Genomic DNA, 21,022 nt, shown 5'->3' on the forward strand with positions numbered 1-21,022 from the left:
AACATATTGAAAAAAACCTACTCATTCTTCCTTTGAAGAGAACTACTTTGAGGTTTTCTTGAACAAATGTAAACAAAAGGAGATAAAAATTTATACACAGAAATATGTGTATCTGTTGATACAGAGAATTTCAATGTGTTTATCCCAAAACATATAGATCTATGCAGATATAAAGAATAAGTTTTTGTGTTCACATTCATACACACTGTCACATACAGCACAAGTACATGCATGCATGTGTGCATGTATGTTGTAAATGTCCTTTTGGAAGCCATTGGAATTTTTATATTACTAAATTATGACTAAATACCTGATCTGCAGCATTATACCTGAGAAGAAACTAGAAGGGAATGAGAATTTTGATGCACTTTGGAATGGCACAATCATGTAAATGCTTGAACATTTAAGACTTTTAAAGTTTTTAAACATGTTCTTACTGAAAGATATCTGAACAATGCAGCAAATAAAAAACAACAACTAAGATTTTATATATTCAAAGTACAAGCAAATACATAGAAAATGCATACTTAGTCATTTTTTAAAGGAAATAAGTATGTAAGGAAAACATAGGTGGCATGCTAAAACTTAAAAAAACAAAAATTTTCAAATGCATAACAATAAATGCCACGATAACCCATAAATGGCCAAAAAGCTTATCACATCTCTGAACAGAGGAAAAATGCCATGTATGCCAAATCTGGAAATCTGTCCTACACCAAAATCATTACTGTTAATAAGACCAGTAATAATTTTTAATTTACTGATGCTCAGTTTCATTCTAAGAAGTTGCAATTGGAAAGAAAGAGGGGGAAAAAGAATCCCAAGCACCAAATTCCATAATTAAAAATTTATTGTATATTTTTCCTAGTTATGTTTAACTAGGGAACTATCAAAGTTTAGTTTTAGGTACAAAATGTTTCCCATTCATAGGAATGTCAATCTGGATCATTTGGAAAACTATTTAATTCAATAGGAGAATCCATTGTTTTTGACGACCATTGATTTTGATCATTATGTAGATAAATCTAATTTATTCATTTTATTTTGGCAATATATTATATTTAAGTAGATAGGTGCAGGGAATAACATCTCTATTCCTTGCTTTAATTTTTATTAGAAAAATATACAAATTACAAATATATCTGGAATCTATTGGTAGTGTAAGAAAAATTGCATATATATGTATATATTATATATATATATATATAAGAAAAATGCATATATGTATATAAAATGGATAGATATATTTAACAGTGCTTTTGTTTTTTCTGGAAGTTCCTGCAGAAAACACTTTCAGATAATAATGTTATTTATTTCAGATCATAATTATTGTCATTCCCTCCCCCCCCAGTATTTACACTGTGCCACTTTCACACGTAACAGTCTTTGAAAAGATGGGTGTTTCAGTCTTTTCTCCTGCTAACTTTGTCCATTTCTCAAAAAACACCAAATTGAAAGTCAGCTCCATTCAGGAGATAAAAGGTAAGATTAATGAAGAAAGCAGACCACATGAAAATCAACATTTGGAGTAATGTACTTCTCTAATACCGCCCCCCCCATTGTCAACTTGACTTTCTCCTTGTTGCAAAACATTTACCATATGGGAAAAAGAAATCATCTTAAGCCAAGGAATTAGGAAGCTGGTGAGTCCCACTGGTCCTCTGGAATAGGTGACTTCCTCTGCTCTTTCCATAGGGTCCCTGGAAGGCTCCTCATGAGCAGCTTCACCCAGGTCCTCACTGCTCACCTCATTGTTCTTATCCCAGGTCATTCTCAAGGGGGGGTTGAAGAATCACTCATTCTTTCATTTTCATCAGCATCACTGAAGGGCTGGGAGCAGCAGCATGGCATGGGAGCATTTGGATGTAGGGAATTTTCATTAGTAGAAATGGGTACTTTATTTTGAGCACTATCAACAAAAGTTTCATTCTGAGGCAAAGCTAGTTTCTCCATGACTCTCCACTGAATGATACTCATGTCTTTTCCACCAGTTGAAATTAAGTGGCTGTCATTATGAGTTAAGCTAACATTGGTAACATGGTTGTTGTAACCACTGTGACTTGGTGTCTTAGGTTTAGAACAGGGATACTGGAAAATGGACCTTGCAAAAGTCATCAGCCACTGCTATCACTTTTCTGTGATCTGTTATCTGTTCCATCTGATCCCTCTGACTATACTCCAAATACTTGGAAGCCTAATACACAAGTATAAGTTGTCCAGTGAATGTCTTTACAGTCAGAACGATTCCGGATTAGTTTGTGGACACTTGGCATGTCCCAGTGCAGTATCTCATAGTGTCCTGAGTTGGACATTATATATTTATTATCTGGGGACCAGTCCAAGCCTGCATAGAAGTAACTGAACTTGTCATGGGATCTTACAGCAAGGAAGTTGCCATCTTTTGAGTAGCACACAACTGAGAGCTGATCATTACCATCTGTATGAATCTAAACTAGATATCTGATTTCTGCATCCAGGACAAACCACCTGTCTGAATGCATTCCTATAGCCACCATGGTGCTACTTGGATGCAGGTCTGCACAGTGTCCTGGTTCATCCAAAATACTGGTCCACTCCAGCCTGTGCTCCAATGAGTTCCACATGCACACTTGCTTGTCCTGAGCACAGGTCAATAGTAATTCTTTGAAAGGTTGTGTAGGGGTGGCTAGGTGGAGCAGTAGATAAAGCACCGGCCCTGGAGTCAGGAGTACCTGGGTTCAAATCTGGTCTCAGACACTTAATACTTACCTAGCTGTGTGGCCTTGGGCAAGCTGCTTAACCCCATTTGCCTTGAAAAACCTAAAACAAAAAATGTGTAGCAAGACCCTGAACTTCATCTGTGTGACCCTGTACTTCTATTTGAAAACTGTCATTAAATGTTCCCCATAGAATAGAATTTCTTGATGTACCAACTAAAAATTTATCTTCCTTTCCTTCTGCAACTGCTTGGATTGGTCCATACTGTTCAGGAACCTCTATTTTTCTTTAAGAGCTTAAGTCAAGGTCCCACAATAATTACTTTTCTTTAATTCCCCTCCTCAAGATAGTAGCATTCCATTCCTCATCTGACAAAAATATGAAAACTCTGCCATCATGAGCTTTTATTTGTTTGGTTATTTGATACACACCTTTAGGTCCTTTACCAGGTGTGGGTTCTATGCTAGTTTTATTCCATATAAGAATGATTCCACCTGACTCTCCTGTAAGACTATCTCCATTTCCCTAAAAAAAAAAATCTAAGCACTGGACAAAGTTGGGTTTTTTATATTTTCCAAAATATCCTTTTTTTCTTGTTAGTGAATTCCCACTCCATGTTCAAAAAAGGATATGAGATTTTCCACATGTTATTATTTTATTTGTATCTGTTGAATGGAATTCTGCAGTCAGATCAACTGCATTTCTAGTCTTTATTTCTGTTCCTTTTGATTTTTTCTGCCAGTCCCACAGTCAGCATGTGGTCATTGGAATCATCAATTACACATAAATGAACACCTGAGTCTGATTTTGAAAAATCCAGACAACCCACTCTGCATTCAAAGGTCCCAAGCCCAATGACCTGCAGTGTGACCAGAGTGATTGAGTCCCAGACTCTGACATGGGGCTGGAGAGACCTTCTATCTTTATCCATTCCAGCTATCTGTCCAGCTGCAATCATAATTTTGTTAGGATGTACAGCAAGGCATTTTACACAGTCTGTGTGACTCAGGTAATGTCTCTGAGTTCTTTCCTCATAATTAAATAAAACTATTTTTTATTAATCATTACAGATTTCTATTATAAGCAGAATAAGTGACTTTTTAGAAATAAAAATCACTACAGTATTGAACATCACTAGCAGTTTTCTAATCTTTCCTTGGTCAAACATTAACAGGCCAAAAAAAAGCAGTCTCATACATACTATCAAATAAAGTATTTATACAATAATAACAGGAAGTGCATTGGTAAAGAGCATCATATGCCCTGAATAGCCAGACCATAATCTCTCTCATGGAATACTAGTATCTAAGAACTCTATATTTTAAAAGGGGCTATTGAGAGAAGATTATGATAAATGCATCTACTATGAACCAATTGTGTTGCCATTTGTGCCATCTGTATTTATATAATCCCAAAGGTTAATCAAATTGAGTGTTTTGCTTTATCTCCTAGTGGGAATAGAAAGGAATTTTGTTCTGTGTTCAGATATTGGTCAAGTTGATGTTCTGCTAATTCAAAGAGAGAAAAGCCACATGGTTAATGATTATGAATGAGTAGAAGAGAATGGCATTTACTCTCAAACTCTAGAGACAACTTCGTGCTAAACCAGAAATCTAAGATCTATGGGGACTTAGGGAATCATTGCAATCTACAGAGTTAGGAGAGTTAGGAAATATTATCTTATTCATAATAATCTCTAGTGCAAGTAAACCTGAAGTAAGGGAGAGAGGGAAGGAATACTTTGACTTAAAATTCATGCTAAGATATATAATACACAAAGTTAACATCGATCAATTAGCTCAAACCTGAATTTACCTATTCACTTAAGTTTGTTCTCAGTCTCATATGATCCAAGCCAATGAATTTTTTAAAAGTATTACCAATGTATTTTTTTACATTATAAAAATTTATAACTTATTCCATGAAAAACTTTTTCCATAAAAAAGCAAATCTATTAAGGGAAAAAAACCTCATGTCATGATCTTACATGAAAGTGAAACATTCCACAACTCTATTATCTCCATCTCTTTTATACAAATGAAATAAATCTAATTTATCTTTCAACCCAAATTTAAAAGAAACGAATTCCATATTGCAAACATTTATAGTCAAGTAAAACAAAAATCTTCAATCACTATATACAGATTTCTCTGACAAAAATCTTTCACTTTGTTATAATATATGGATACACAAGAATATTGAATGGTCTTTAAGCAGATCTTATATCTCAGAAAATTTCAAAATTTTTTTACAGTGTCATCTAATTTATTCTTCTGGTTCTGCTCATTTAATCTTCATCAATTTATGAAAGTCTTTAAAACTTTTCATTTTTCTCATTTTTATGTTATGGCAGAGTTTATTCTTCTGATTCTTCTCATCTCTCTCTGTCTCTCTCTGTCTCTCTCTCTCTCTCTATCTGTATATATATATATATATATATATATATATATATATATATATATCAGTTGATAGAAATTTTTCTTTGAAATAATTTCTTTCCTTACTATTTACTGTACAATAGTATAGTTTATTTTGCCATTCCCCAATTGATAGACACCTCCAGTTTCCAAAGGGTTTTGAATAATTGAAAATAAAACACATATCCATGTCAATCTTGAACTTCAAACTCCAAAGTGTTCTTAGCATGTTCAAATTTTCAATCTAATAAATTTAGAAAATGTGAAAGAATAATTTAACAAGTCTAAGGTTAGATTGCTACAAAAAAGAAAAATGTGAATTATATTAAAAAGTCATAAAATACCCCTTGTTCATTAAAAAAAAGAAACCAGTTGGTTTTATTTGTAGTTTTATTCTTACTTCTTCATCCATAATCACTCCTCCCCCTCCAATCACCCTCTTCCCCATCCCCTCAACCCCACCCCCACATTAAGCCTCTCTGTATTTTTGCAGCAAAATGTTGTTTATTGAAGTTTTTTTTTTTTAAATGAGTTCAAGTAAATTCCCATTTCAAGAAAAGTTTTCACAGAATTGATATCTGGTAGAGTTTGGACTAAGTTAGAGTTTGGTCTAGAAAAAAAAAAATCAACCTGACTAGCATTATCATTAACTTTCCCATATATTGAACACTATACTATGTTTTAGGAATAAAAAGAAAAGTTAAAAAATTGTTCTTATAAAGCTCACATTTCTATGGGGGGTGCATTATACATATAAGGGATTAGGGTCATATAAATTATATTCAAAGTAAGTTTCTGACAACACTAGAATTCCATGATTTTATGTTTTCAGGTCATTTTGCTTCTGGTTAAGGTATAGATTGCATAGTTTTCAGATCCTCTCATCTCAAATCCCTCCCCCAAGTAAATGTCTATGATATACATTTTTATAATTTACCTTTTATTTTGGAAGAGGACAATTAATAAAATACAATTTAGAGAAATTCATTCCCCTAAATCTTCCAGTCTGATAGGTATGAGATAATACCTTATTGTTGCTTTAATTTGTATTTCTCTAATCAATAATGATTTGTAGCATTTTCATATGCTTATATATAGGTGTAATTTCTTCATTTGAAAACTGTTCATGTCCTTTAACCATTTATCAATTGGGAAATGGCTTGTGACCCTATAATTTTGATACAATTTTCTATATATTTTAGAGATGAGAACTTTATCAGAATTCCTTTTTGTAAAGATTGTTTCCAAGATTTTGCTTTCCTTCTAATATTGACAGCATTGAATTTATTAGTGGAAAAACTAATTCAATACAGTCAAAATAATTGGTTTTGCAGTTTACAATATGCTCAGAATCTTGTTTGTCATAAATTTATCCGCTTTACACAGATCTGAAAGATAGAGTATTTATTGATCTATTAATTTATCTCTGGTATCACTCTTTTTTGTCTAAATCCTGTACCCATTTTGACCTTATATTGGTAGAGGGTGTGAGATGTAGTTCTATGCCTAGTTTTTGCCACACTATTTTCCAGTTTTCCCAAAAATTTTTGTCAAATAGCGAGCTCTTATCCCAGAAACTGATGTCTTTGGTTTTGTCAAAAAGTAGTAGTAACTTACTGTGACTTCTTTTGATCATATCCTAATCCACTGATTATACTCTATTCTTAACCAGTAGCAGACAGGTCTGATGGCTGTCACTTTAAAGAATAGTTGGAGATCTGGTAGAGTTAGATGATCTTCATTTGCATTTTTTCATCAGTTTCCCTGTTATTCTAGCTCTGTTACTTCAGGTGAATTTTGTTACTATTTTTCTAGCTTAATAAAGTAGTTGCTTGGTAGTTTGATTGGTATGACACTGAATAAGTAATTTAAATTGGGTAGAATTGTCATTTTTATTTTATTTGCTTGACTTAACCATGAGCATTTGACATTTTTCCAATTATTTAGATTTGACTTTATTTGGGTGAGAAGTGCTTTATCATTGTGTTTACACAGTTTTTACATTTGTCTTGGGAGGTAGATTTCCAAGTATTTAATGTTGTCTATAGTTATTTTAACGGAAATTTCTCTTTCTATGTCTTGGTCTTTGCTTTTCATATATAGAAATGGTGATGATTTATGTGTGTTTATTTTATGTCTTGCTACTTTGCTGAATTCGTTAATTGTTTCATGCAGATTTTTTGATTGTTTTCTAGGGTTCTCCAAGTGTACTATCATATCATCTGAAAAGAGGGAAAGTTTTGCTTCCTCATTACCAATTCTGATTCCTTCAATTTCTTTTTCTTCTTTTATTGTTATTGCTATTATTTCTAATAACATATTGAAAAATGGTGATAATGGGCATCCTTGTTTCACCCCTGATTTTGTTGGAAATGCTTTAAGTTTATTCCCATTAGATGGTTTTGGGTAGATACTATTTATTATTTTAAGGAAAACTCCATTTATTCCTAAACTTCCTAGTGTTTTAATAGAAATGTATAGTGTATTTTATCAAAGGCCTTTTCAACATTCATTGAGATAATCATATGATTTCTGATGGTTTTTCTATTGTTATGTTTAATTATGTTGAGTATTCTCCTAATGTAGATGCTACATGATCCTGGTGTATTTTCCTAGTATAAACTTGCTACACTTTTATAGTTAAAATTTCATTTAATATTTTTGCATCAATATTCATTGGAATATTGATCTATTATTTTTTATCTGTTTTGATACTTCCTGGATTAGGTATCAAAATCATGTCAGAGTCATAAACAGAGTTTGGCAGAACTTACTCCTCTTCTATTTTTTGAAATTAGTTTGTGTAGACTAGCAAGTAATTGTTACTTAAATGTTTGATAAAATTTACTTGTAAATCTGTATGGACCTGGAGACTTTTTCTTAGGGAGTTTATTAATGGTTTCTTCCATTTCTTTTTCTTAAATGGGGTTATTTAAGCAATTTATTTCCTCTTCTGCTAATTGTCTTCTGCTAAGAAAATTGTATTCCAAATATTCATTCATTTCAATCAGGTCATCCAATTTATTGGCATACAGTTCAGCAAAGGAGCTCCAAATTGTCTCTTTAATTTCCTTCTTATTGGTGGTTGGTCTAGCTTTTTCATTTTCGATACTGATAATTTGGTTATCTTCTTTCTTTTATTAAAATCAGATTAATCAAGGTTTTGTCTATTTTATTGACTTTTTCATAAAACCAACTCCATGGTAATTTATGAGATCAAAAGTTCACTTGCTTTCAATTTTATAAATCTCTCCCTTGATTTTCATAATTTCTTATTTGATATTTAATTGGGGAATCTTTAATTTGTTCTTGTTCTAGCTTTTTTTAATTGTATATCCAATTTGTTGATCTCCTCTTTCTCTACTTTATTAATGTAGGCATTTAGATATATATGATTTTCTCTCAAAACTGCATTGGCAGGCAGCATCCCATAAATTTTAGTATCATTTCTCATAATCATCAGTTTCTTGGATATAATTATTGATTATTTCTATTATTTTGTGTTTGATCATCATATCATTTAATTTCCAATTACTCCTTGGTTTATCTTCCTATGACCATTTATTACATGAAATTTTCATTGCACCATGGTCCAAGAAGTGTGTGTTTATTATTTCTGCCTTTCTGCATTTGATTATAAATTTTTGTGGCCTAGTACATGGTCACTTTTGGTGTAGGTGTCACGTACTGCCGAGAATACAGTATATTCTTGTATACACCCCATTAAGTTTTCTCCAGAGGTCTGTCACATCTAAATTTTCTAAGATTTCATTCACCTTCTTAACTTCCTTCTTGTTTATTTAGATTTATTTAGATAAAATTATCTAGTTCTGAGACATGGAGATTGAGATCTCCCATTTTTAAAGTTTTGTTTTCTATGCCTCATTGTAATTCATTCAGCTTTTCCTCTAGAACTCCAGTTGCTATACCACTAGGTACATACATGAAGTATTTAGTGTCCTTCCTTATCCCTTTTAATGAGCTTAAAATCACTACCCCAGTTTTTTTTCCCCCTTCAGTTGAGGCTTAATATACTTTGCTCCAAACTTTTACCTTTGCACTGTCTATATCTCCCTTCTTCAAATGTGTTTCTAGTAAAAAACATATTGTAGGATTCTGACTTTTAATTCATTTTGCTATCTGTTTCTGTTTTATGGGACAATTCATCCCATTCACATTTATATTTAAGATTATTAATTCTGTATTTCCCTCCATGCTATCTTCCTTCATTTATAGCTTTCTATTTCCTTTTCTCATTTGCCTCCTCACCAAAATTGTATTGCCTTTCCCTTTGACTTTTTTAATAATTAAACTTTCAGTGTATTTTCACTTATTTTGTCACCTTCCCTTTAACAGTCCCTTCTTCTATTATCTTTTGCTTTCCCAGTCCCCTGCCTCCCCTCCCTGTAGATTAGCTTAGATTTTTAAACCCAAGTGGGAACGTATCTTATCTAAATCTACTGAATTGAATTTACTCAGCTTTCACATTCTCCCTTCTTTTCCTCTAGAATTATGAATCTCTGTGACTCTTCCATTGGTGTTACTTATGACACTAATACTATCAATAAGGTATCATCAATCACAATTTGATTATATTATTGCTTGATAAGCTCATATTGTTAACAATGTATCATCACACATTGTTTGCTTGATTGCTTGATAAGCAGGATTGACTCAAATTGCATCAAATTTTAATTATACTCAGTTTTTATCTTAACCCTTTTCAAGTATCTTCAAGTGCACACAGTCCTCCTCATGAGTCAAAGTATCATCCAAAGCCTTAAGACTTCTCCAACTATTTGTGCCCCTCCACCCAGACCTATTTTCTCTCATACATTATCCCCTTCCTCCTACCCCATCCAAATCAGGGTACTTTATCCCTGGTTAAGTGAAGCAAGGCCTATTCTCCCATTCCTTGACCCCCCCCCCCAAGAAATTAACCCCTTGCTATATGAAGTACAAGTTAATTCAAACCTTGTTCTAGTTAACTTCAAGAATCTTAAAGATCTCTGAGTACTGGGAGGCTCTGGAGGTATCATCTGTGAACTTTACAAATGATTGTAAGTTATAGGGACCTCCCAGTTTATTATTCCCTCATTAGTCAAGGTGCTAAGCATAGTAGAATTAAATTGGGTCAAAAGATAACAAGACACTTAAAGGTAAATTAACACCCTCGATTTTCTTCAGGACTTTTTGTCTGAAACATAGGGATATCATATTAGACCTCTTCAATGGAGACTTAAGACCCTATCATACCCATATCCTTTAGGTTCATTCTCTTCAATTATATTCTACCCTTTAATTATGTTAAGAGAGGTAAAGTTATAAAGAATTATAAGTATTTTATCTTCCCTTTTATAATTGTATACAATTGCATGGCCTTGGCCAACAATTGTTTTGTTTTGTTTTCTTCCCCTTTTAATTTAACTTTTTATGCAAGTACTCAATTCTGATTTGATGACTGAATTAACTTTTCACTTCTTCTTTGTGTCAGGAAATTCTGGAAATCCTTTATTTCATTTACCATCCATCTATTTTTCCTGCCAGTATATGCTGAATATTTCAGGGTGGTACATTATGGGTTGTAATCCCAGCTCCTTTTTTCTCCAAAATATGCCATTCCACTTCTTCTAATCCTTCTGTGTTGAGGCTGATAGGTCTTGTGGAAGTCTGATTGTGTTTTCTTTCTTTTTGAATTCTTTCTTTTTGTTGCTTGCAATATTCTCTCCTTTATGTGAGAGTTCTGTAATTAACTATTACAGCCCTTATCATTTTTATCCAGGGATCTCTTTCTGGAGGACTTCTGTGGATTTTTTCAGTGGTTATAATGTTGTCTTGTTCAAATCTATTTGGACAGTTTTCCCTTTTAATTTCCTGCATGATGATTTCCAGGTCCTATGTTTGGTCCAGATTTTCTAGTAGTGCAATGATTGGTAGAATGACTGTTCTGCTTCTATTTTTAGGTCATTTCTTTTCACTAAAAGGTATTATACATTTCCTTCAATTTTTTAAGTATTTAATTTTGTTTGATGGAATCGTATAGTCTTATAAATTCATTGGTTCCAATTTGTTCAGTTTTAATTTTAGTATTTTATTTTCTTCAATTAGCTTCTGTGTTTCTTTTTCCAGTTGTTTTTTTTTTACTTTCAATGGACTTGATTTCTTTGCTTAGTTTTTCATAATTTTTCTGCATAACTTTCTTTTTTCCCTTTTTCTTCTTCCTGTCTTCTTTTGTTTCTAATTCATTTTTTATGCTCTGAGACCTTTTATATTTTAGTCCAATTTATAGATTGTTTCTTTAATGGATTGTTTCTTTTTCATTTTTATCTATTTACACATTATTAAAATAGTCTTGTTCTAAGAGTGAACATAACATCCCCTCCCCTGACAGAAATAAAAAAAAACAACTCACGAGAAATAAAGTAAAAGAAAGAAAAAAATGTGCTTCAGTCTGTGTTCTGATAGAATCAGCTCTGTCTCTGGGTGAATTGCATTCCTTATCATAAGTCCATCCTAGAAGTTACTTCCATAATTTTCCTCAGTTGCTGTTACTGCTTATAATTCCCTCCATCCATTTCTCCACAGTACCAATTATTATATTTTCTCTCTCCTTTCATTCTGTCCCTCTTCAAAAGTATGGTGTGGGACAGCCAGCTTACACAGTGGACAGAGCACTGGGGCCCTGGGGCCAGGAGGCCCCAAGGCTACATCCCACCCCAGAGACCAAGCAACCATCCAGCTCTATGGTCAGGGAAAGGTCATGCAATCCCACCACCTTGCAAAAAAGTAAAAAAGAAAATGTGTTATATCTGACTATCCTCACCCATGAACTACCTTCTCCTCTATCACATACATCACCCTTCCCTTACCCCTGCCCCCTTTCTCCCAACCCCTTTCTCTCTTTTTTCTTCTAGATTTGTATGAACTATTAAGTGTATATGTTGTTTCCTTTCTGAGCCATTTCCAATGAGAATGAAGGCTCCTTCAATTCCCCTTCAACTCTCCCTCAACTCCCCCTCCCCTTCCATACCATTTTAAAAGCTACTTCTTCACTTTTTACATGAAATATCTTAGTCTAATCTATCTCTCCTTTACTTTCTCCCAGGCCATTTCTTTTTCACTCATTGAGTCCAATTTTAAAATATATTATTGTTGTGGCTTACTTCCTTGGGGCCCAAAGTAGCAACCTCCCTCCTGAAGGGGAGCTGAGAATAAGGAGTCAAGCCACTACTGCCTTATGCCTCCAGCTCAATTTTATTACTACTTAGTTATTACATATATACTGTTAGGTCTTCTGGGGTAAAACAAAGAACAATTAGGTAATTGGGGGATAAAAGCAGGGTGTATTTCCAGCATCTTGCATTACGGGATGGGGGGTACGTTAGGGAGGAGGTGATAAGGCACAGTTGTGTCTAATGCCCTTGGTCAGTGGGGTGGAATGTCCAGTTCCCAAGGACTCCAGCTCCCACGGACTCTGGCACATCTTTATCTCTAAGGGTGGCTTGCCAGTTCCTGAGATTGTCCAGGTGGCAGTTTACTTGGAGATGATCTGTGTCATGGCTGTTAGAATCACCTGTGTACCAACATATTATACCTTCTCATTTGACTTTCTCTTGTATCTTGACTATTATGAAAGCTCCTTATTAGTGCTCTAATAAATGAGAAGATTTATATGAGTATTATGTGTATCATCTTCCCATGTAAGAATACACGCAGGTCATCATCAAAAAATTCTTCATAATTTACCCTTCTCAACCAAATTCTATACTTCACCTGAGACCTGTACTTGAAGGTTAGACTTTTTGTTCAGCTCTGGCCATTTCAACAAGAACATTTTACATTCCTCTGCTTCATTAAGAGTCCATCTTTCCCCCTGGAAGAGGATGCTCAGTTTTGCTGGATAGTTGGTGCTTGGTTTCCTTCCAAGCTGTTTTGCCTTTGGAATATTATAATCCAAGGCATACTATCCCTTAATGTGGATGCTGCTATGTCCTAAGTGATCCTGACTGCAGGTCCATGAAATTTGAATTTTTTCTTCTGGCTCCTTGTAGTATTTTTCTTTGACTTGGGAGTTCTGGAACTTGGTTTTGTATCTCTTTCAGGATGAGATTGGTGAATTCTCCCAATTTGTATTTTGCCTTCTGTTTCTAGGATATCAGGACAATTTTCCCATAGAAATGCTTTTAAGATGAAGTCACGGCTCTTTTCCTGAGCATGACTTTCAGTTAACCCAATAATTTTTAAATTATCTCTTCTGGATCTGTTTTCCAGATCCATTTTTTTTTCCAGCAAGATATTTCATGTTTTCTTCTAATTTTTTAATTCTTTTGTTATTGTTTTATTGTGTCTTGATTCCTCCCAAAGTCATCACCTTCCTTTAGCTCAATTCTACATTTGGAGGATTTGTTTTCTTCAGATAGCTTTTTTATCTCCTTTTCCATCTGCCCAATTATACTTTTTAAGTTATTTTTCTCCTCATTAACTTTTTGAATTTTTTTTATTTGACCTAAAATAATGCTTAATATGTTATTTTCTTCAGCATTTTTTGGATCTCCTTAACTAAGCTGTTTGACCAGGTTTTCATGGTTTTTCCCTGCATCTCTCATTTCTCCTTCCAGTTTTTTTCCACCTCCCTTACTTGATTTTCAAAATCTTTTTTGAGCTCTGAAATAGCGTGGCATAAACTTCCATATATTTTGGAAGATTTAGTTGTAGAAGCTGGAACTTTCCCATCTTCTGAGTGTATGTTTTGGTCCTCCATGGGACCAAATTAATTATATATGGTCAAGTTCCTTTTTTCTGTTTACTCATTTCCCTAGTTTATGCCATTTTGGGGTGCTTCCAGAGCTTTTGAGTATTATTGGGAAGCCACAAAATGATCTCAGTTCCTCAAGGTCTTATGAAAGACTCTGATTGCTCTCCTATCCTGTGCTTTGATCAGTGGATTACCAAAAGCATGCCTCTCTGCCCTGGACATGTGAGGAGTGTCCCTGCTCTATGAAAGTATGGGGACCTAGACTGTGACCAGAGTCTGAATATGGACAAAGTCCAAGAGTTCTGTCCCAGGGCCAGAGGAGAGACCTCGACAGTCTCCCGCCAACCCCTTAGCATCTTCCATGGGCTAAGCACTCTGAGAGTAGCTGCCTGGCAGCTCTGCAGGTCTGCATCCATTTTCTAGGATTTGAGCTGTGTAGAGGGCTGCAGCTATGCTGATGACTGCTGCTGAGATGAAGGCCATGCTGACTCACACTCACTTCAGCAGATATTTCTCCACTAATCATCAAAGTTGTGCTTGGTGTTTCCTGGATTGGCAGATTAGGAAACTGTTTTTACAGCCAGGGACCAGCACTCCTCAAAAACCCAGTTTCCAAGCACCCAGCAGGCTGCTCCTGAAAGATGGGACCTCTTTTGCTTCCTGCAATATTCCAGACTATGCTGTTGCCATTTCCAACCCCATGCAATCTAGCTTTTCACTATCGTCCAGGTTACCTTAGGATGGAAAATTGCCTCACTGGACCTTTCTGTTGGTTCTGTCTCTTGCAAATTTAGTTAGAGCCATAAATTTAAGATTATTTTAAAGATATTTTGGAGAGAGCTTCTAGGAAAGGCTGTTCCCATGCCACCCTCTTGGTTCTACCATATAAACTGTTTTGATACTTCCCCAGTACATGATTTTTCACTACTTTCTTCTTCAGATATGACATTGTTATCATCTTTGTCTCTAAAGTAGTTTTCTATGTGAGTGTTCTTTTAGTTTATCTTTGTTCTTTTAGCTCTGCTCCTGGGGTATTAGAAGTATAGATTTCTTTTGCTGAGCCTGGGCTCTGATCCTGGGTCTGTCATTGGCCAAGATGTTGCCTATGCATTTCATCTTTACAGAGTTTTTTCTTTACTCCTTAATGTCCAGTGGTTTTGTTTATCTTTTTTGGTTTTAGCTTTTCTCCTGGGGTATAGGGAGTATAGATCCAAGCTTTTTTTATGCTGGGCCTAGGGTCTGATCCCTGACTTGTTAATCAAGATGTTACTTATGCAGTGCTGCCCTTGCCTTTGTGGAGGTTTATTTCCTCCTTTGTGTCCAAGTTCTGACTTATCAGTGATTTGTTCCCAATGCAGTTCAGTCTTTTGACCCTGTGTTCCAGGGTTCATATTGAGTTTGAGTTTGGGACCTTTCCTTCTATTTTGCTATACAGCTGCCGATACTTCTGCTGATGTCAAGAAGTAGAGACTTGGTATAAAAGCCTCCTGCTGACTTTCCCAATTTCCTGCCTACTGGATTTACTTTCCCTTCCCCAGCAAAGTGGCAGACCTTCACTGAAGATCCTACATGAAGTCTAAAGTTGAATACTTATTTGAATATTCTCTTTAATTGGCAGGATCTGTAGTATGAATGCCAGAGTAGAGGCTTTATTTATCTTTGGAATCAGAAAAGCTCTGTGAGCAGGAATTTCACACAGTCATCTTGAACTCTACCCTGGAAGTCCCCTCCATATTCTGAGAATTTGTTGTCCTCTTTTTATAAATAGCTTTAATGTCTGTGTTGAGGTTAAATTTAAAATTGTGTCAGGCAAAGTTCCAGGAGCATAAAAGCTTCATGCTGTCATCTTGACTCTCCCCTTAAGTGTCCCAACACAAAATTTCAATAGGTTTGGAGATATGTTGTGGGGAAATTTTTTAACATATAGTTTAGACTAGATTGCTATAAATATTTGAATACATTCTGTAATTCTTTGATACAGAAGCAAGATGGGAGTTGAGCAAATTTTCCACTTAGAAGGATATTTTCTTTCCATGCTTCATAATCTATGTTACAATAAATTAGCTTAGGCATTTCAATTTATTTACTCCCCAGAGGACCTAATTGTCAGAAATTTACCAATCCAGAAGTTCAACTCTCTTCCAATTGTCATCACCCTCACCACCCTGTATTTGACAAGACTAATCAATGGGTCTGATTTCAGTGTCCAAGATTGATGTATTAGAAAGTTACCAAAAATTCCCTGAAAGTTGAGCTTATGATGAATTGTTTCATTTCCCTTATGTAGTTAGCAACATCTAAGATTTATTCTACTAATCCCTGTGATTTAGAATTTCCATCTACAGAGGAAAAAATGTTTTCCCCTGTTTACTCATTCTGAATTATAATTCCTATACTATTGTAAGTCTACTGATACATAGTCTCCATTCTTTTGTCCCTCCCAGTTTCATTGTGACCTCTTGAAGTCTGCTGTTTATAGGATCCCATCACCCCAGATGTATTCATCACATAGTTTTTCAAAAAAAATGTGTGACTATTTAAAACATTTACTTATTTATTTTGAATTTTACAATTGTTCCCTTAATCTCACTCCCCCCCCCACCTCCCAGAGAAGGCAGTGTGCTACTCTTTATATTGTTTCCATGGTATACATTGATCTAAGTTGAATGTGATGAAAAAGAAAATATATCCTTAAGAAAACAACAGAATTGCAAAATAAGATACCTTTTTAAAGTAAAAATAATAGTCTTTGAGCTTTGCTCACACTACACTTTTCTTTCTCTGCATACAGATCTTATTCTCCATTGAAGATACCCCCAAAGTTGTGCCTGCTTTTGCAGGAATTCTTTTCTCTCCCACCAATTATAGAGAAGATTCAAATAAGTATTCAACTTTAGACTTTTCTCTTCAATATTTTCAGGGTTGTCTCTCCTAGTTCTATTCTTGAGGTCAGTGATTTTGCAGATGAAACGCTTTATATTTTCGTCTATTTTTTCAATGTTTTGGTTTTGCTTAACAATTCTTATTGTTTCATGAAGTCATTAGTTTCCACAGACTCCATTCTTTTTTTAGAAAACAATTTTCTTCATTTACTCTTTGCAACTTTTTTTCCAATTGTTCAATTCAATGATTGAAAGAGTTTTCCATTTGCCAAAATGTAATTTTGAGAGAATTTTCTTTTTTGCATTTGTTCAATTGTATTTTCCAAGTTGTTTTCTTGTTGCAAGATATTTATTTTCATTCTCAAATTTTCGAGTTGATTTTTAAACTCCTTCCTAATTTCTTTGAGACAGGCTTTCTTGGCTGGAGATTAAATCTTGTTTTCCTCAGAGCTTTTAGTTCTCTCTGAGTTAGGGTCTTTAACTTCTAGGTATTTTTCTATGGATCCCCCTTCTTCTAGCCTTTCTTTATTTTCCTATGATCTTATTTTGGAGGAGTGGATGTCTCACAAAAATTTTATATTGAGATCCCTTGTTCACTTGGATTACTAAATCCAAGTGGGCCAGCCAGTAGGACGTACTGATTGCTTTCTCTGGAATGTCTGTTGACTTTGATTTGAGGACCTGTCCTTTGGTTTTAAGGGGTGGGTGATACTGCTGGATACTTTTATACTTGAAAAATGTGGGCTATGCCCTTGGGCAAGGTAATATTCACTATTTTCAGCTGAGGGAACTCTGCTGCCCATGCCTTAGAATGGGAGGGTGGGGTGGTGTGGAGGAGCTGTTACTGTGCTTGTTCTGGGAAGAGAGTTCAGCTGAAATAAATGTATGAAGTCTGAGGTCCTCCAGAACAGAGGAACCCATCTGATCAATGTCTGAAACTCTCCTGGCTTGAGCTCTCCCTCCAGCCCTTTCAGAGGGCCACACGTTGTCAGTCCCACAGCCAGTACCTCCACAACTGAGCCTAGGATATTCCAGCTCTCACCGCATCCCTATACACACTCTTTTCTCTGCCCCTGGCTCACCTACAATCAGTGAAGACAAAACTTGAGGTAGATATTCTTCTCCTAAATTCTTTCTCTGGGTTTGATAATCAAGTGTCTCTCTCTATTATTTTTTATAAAAGATTTTATTTATTTTTGAGTTTTACAATTTTTTCCCCCAATCTTAATTCCCTCCCCCCACAGAAAGCAATTTGTCAGTCTTTACATTGTATCCATGATGTACATTGATTCAAATTGAGTGTGAAGAGAGGGAAATCATAACATTAAGGAAGAAAAATAAAGTATAATAGATAACAAGATCAGACAATAAGATAACTGTTTTTTTTTCTAAATTGAAGGGAAAAGTCCTTGAATTTTGTTCAAACTCCATGGTTCTTTATCTGGGTACAGATGGTATTCTCCATTGCAGAAAGTCCAAAATTGTCCCTGATTGTTGCACTGATGAAATGACCATTTCCATCAAAGTTGATCATCACCCCCATGTTGCTGTTAGGGTGTACAATGTTTTTTTCTGATTCTGCTCATATCACTCAGCATCAGTTCATGCAAATCCCTCCAGGCTTCCCTGAATTCCCATCCCTTATGGTTTCAAATAGAACAAAAGTGTTCCATGACATACATACATATATATATATATATATATATATATATATATATATATATATATATGTGATATTTTTACACTTTTTCACAATTTCTTCAGGGTATAGACCCAGTAGTGGTATTTCTAGATCAAAGGGTATGCACATTTTTTGTTGCCCTTTGTGCATAGTTCCAAATTTTTCTCCAGAAAGGTTGGATGAGTTCACAGCTCCACCAATAATGTAATAGTAACCCAGATTTCCCATAACCCTTCCAACAATGATTGTTATCCTTTCTGGTCATATTGGCCAGTCTGAGATGTCTGAGGTGGTACCTCAGAGAAGCTTTAATTTTCATTTCTCTAATAAGTAATGATTTAGAGCAATTTTTCATATGACTATGAATTGCTTTAACTCCTCCTCTGTAAATTGCCTTTGCATATCATTTGAGCATTTGTCAACTGGGGAATGGTTTTTTTTTTAAAAAAAATATGACTCAGTTCTCTGTTTATTTTAGAAATGGGGCCTTTGTCAGGAACATTAGTTGTAAAGATTGTTTCCCAGTGTACTACATTTCTTTTGATGTTGGATAAAGTTGTTTTAACTGTGCAAATGCTTTTTAATTAAATATAATCATCTGATTTCTTTTTAGTGATGTTCTCAATCTCTTCCTTAGTCATGAACTGCTTCCTTTTCCATAGATCTGACAGGTAATCTAGTCCTTGATCTTCTCATTTGCTTATATTGTTTTTTTTATGTCTAAATCCTGTATCCATTGGGATCATATCTTGGTAAAGGGTATGAGGTGTTGGTCTAATCAAAGTTTCTTCCATACTAACTTCCAATTTTCCCAGCCATTTTAAATCAAAGAGAGAGTTTTTATCCTAATAAATGGACTTGTTGAGTTTATCAAAGTGAAGATTACTATAATCATTTCCTGCTATTGCACCTAATCTATTTCACTCATCCACCACTCCATTTCTTAGGCAATACCAGACAGCTTTGATGACTGATTCTCTATAATATAATTTTAGATCACATAGCACTAAGCCACCTTCTTTTGCAATTTTTTCCTTAAAGCCCTGGAAATTCTTGACTTTTCATTTTTCCATATGAATTTCTTTACATTTTTTTCTAACTCATTAAAGTAATTTTTTGGAATTTTGATTGGTAGGGCACTAAACAGGTAGTTTAGTTTTGGTAGAATTGTCATTTTTATTTTATTAACTCTACCTATCATGAGCCATTGATATTTGCTCAGTTATTAAAATATGATTTAATTTGTGTGATAAGTGTTATATTATTTTTTTCATAATATTTTTGAGTCTGCCTTGGCAAATAGACTCCCAGGTATTTTATATTATCTGAGGTTTGAATGGGATTTCTCTTTCTAGTACTTCCAGCTGTCTCTTGCTAGTCATATATAGAAAAGTTGAGGATTTATGAGGGTTTATTATATATCCTACAATTTTGCTAAAATTGCTCATTGTTTCCATTAGTTTTTTGTATGATTTCTTGAGATTATCTAGGTATACCATCATGTCATCTGCAAAGAGTGACAGTTTTGTCTCTTCCTTCCCAATTCTAAATATTTCAATTTCTTTTTAACCTCTAATTGCTGAAGCTAACTTTTCTAATACGACATTTAATAGTAGTGGTGATAATGGGCATCCCTGTTCCCCCCTGATATTATTGGGAATAACTCTAGCCTCTCCCTATTGAATATAATGCTTGTTGATGTTTTCAGATAGATACTGCTAATTATTCTAAGGAACAGTCCATTTATTCCCACACTCTTTAGTGTTTTAAGTAGGAATGGCCACTGTATTTTGCCAAAAGCTTTTTCAGCATCTAATTTTTGATAGGTTTCTTGTTGATATAATTGATTATACTAATAGTTTTCCTAATATTTAAACCAACCCCACATTCCTGGGATAAATCCTACTTGATCATATTGTATTATCACAGTGATAACTTGTAACTTGTTTTAATCATTTTGACAAGATGTTATTTAAGATTTTTGCATCTATATTCATTAGGAAGATAGGTCTATAATTTTCTTTCTCTATTTTACATCTTCCTAGTTATCGTATCAGCACCATATTAGTTTAATAGAAAGAGTTAGACAGAGTTCCATTTTTCTCCTATTTTTCCACGGAGTTTATATATATAGAATTCGAACACATTGTTCCTTGAATGTTTGATAGAATTCACTTGTGAATTCATCAGGCCCTGGAGATTTTTTTTTAGGGAGTTCAATGATAGCTTGTTGAATTTCTTTTTCTGAGATAAGGTTGTTTAGGCAACTAATTTCCTCTTCATTTAACCTGGGCAACTTATATTTTTGTATATATTCACCCTTTTCACTTAGATTGTCAAATTTATTGGGATAGAGTTGGGCAAAATAATTTCAAATTATTATTTTTATTTCCTCTTCATTGGTGGAGAGTTCATTTTTTTCATTTATGATACAAGCAATTTGGTTTTCTTCTTTCCTTTTTTAATCAAATTGATCAGAAGTTTATCAATTTTATTAGTTTTTCAGAAAACTATTGGTTTAATTTATTAATTCAATGCTTTTTTGCTTTTTATTTCATTAATTTCTCCTTTGATTTTTAGAATTTCTAAT

General features: G+C 34.3%; 1 pseudogene; it reads right to left on the reverse strand.

Moving 5' to 3' along the window:
- Positions 1 to 1,632: 1,632 nt before the first annotated feature.
- Positions 1,633 to 14,352, reverse strand: LOC141499288 (echinoderm microtubule-associated protein-like 4 pseudogene; annotated as a pseudogene).
- Between the last annotated feature and the right edge of the window lie 6,670 nt (positions 14,353 to 21,022).

This window comes from Macrotis lagotis, chromosome X (genome assembly GCF_037893015.1).
Source record: "Macrotis lagotis isolate mMagLag1 chromosome X, bilby.v1.9.chrom.fasta, whole genome shotgun sequence".
Taxonomy (NCBI): Eukaryota; Metazoa; Chordata; class Mammalia; order Peramelemorphia; family Peramelidae; genus Macrotis; species Macrotis lagotis.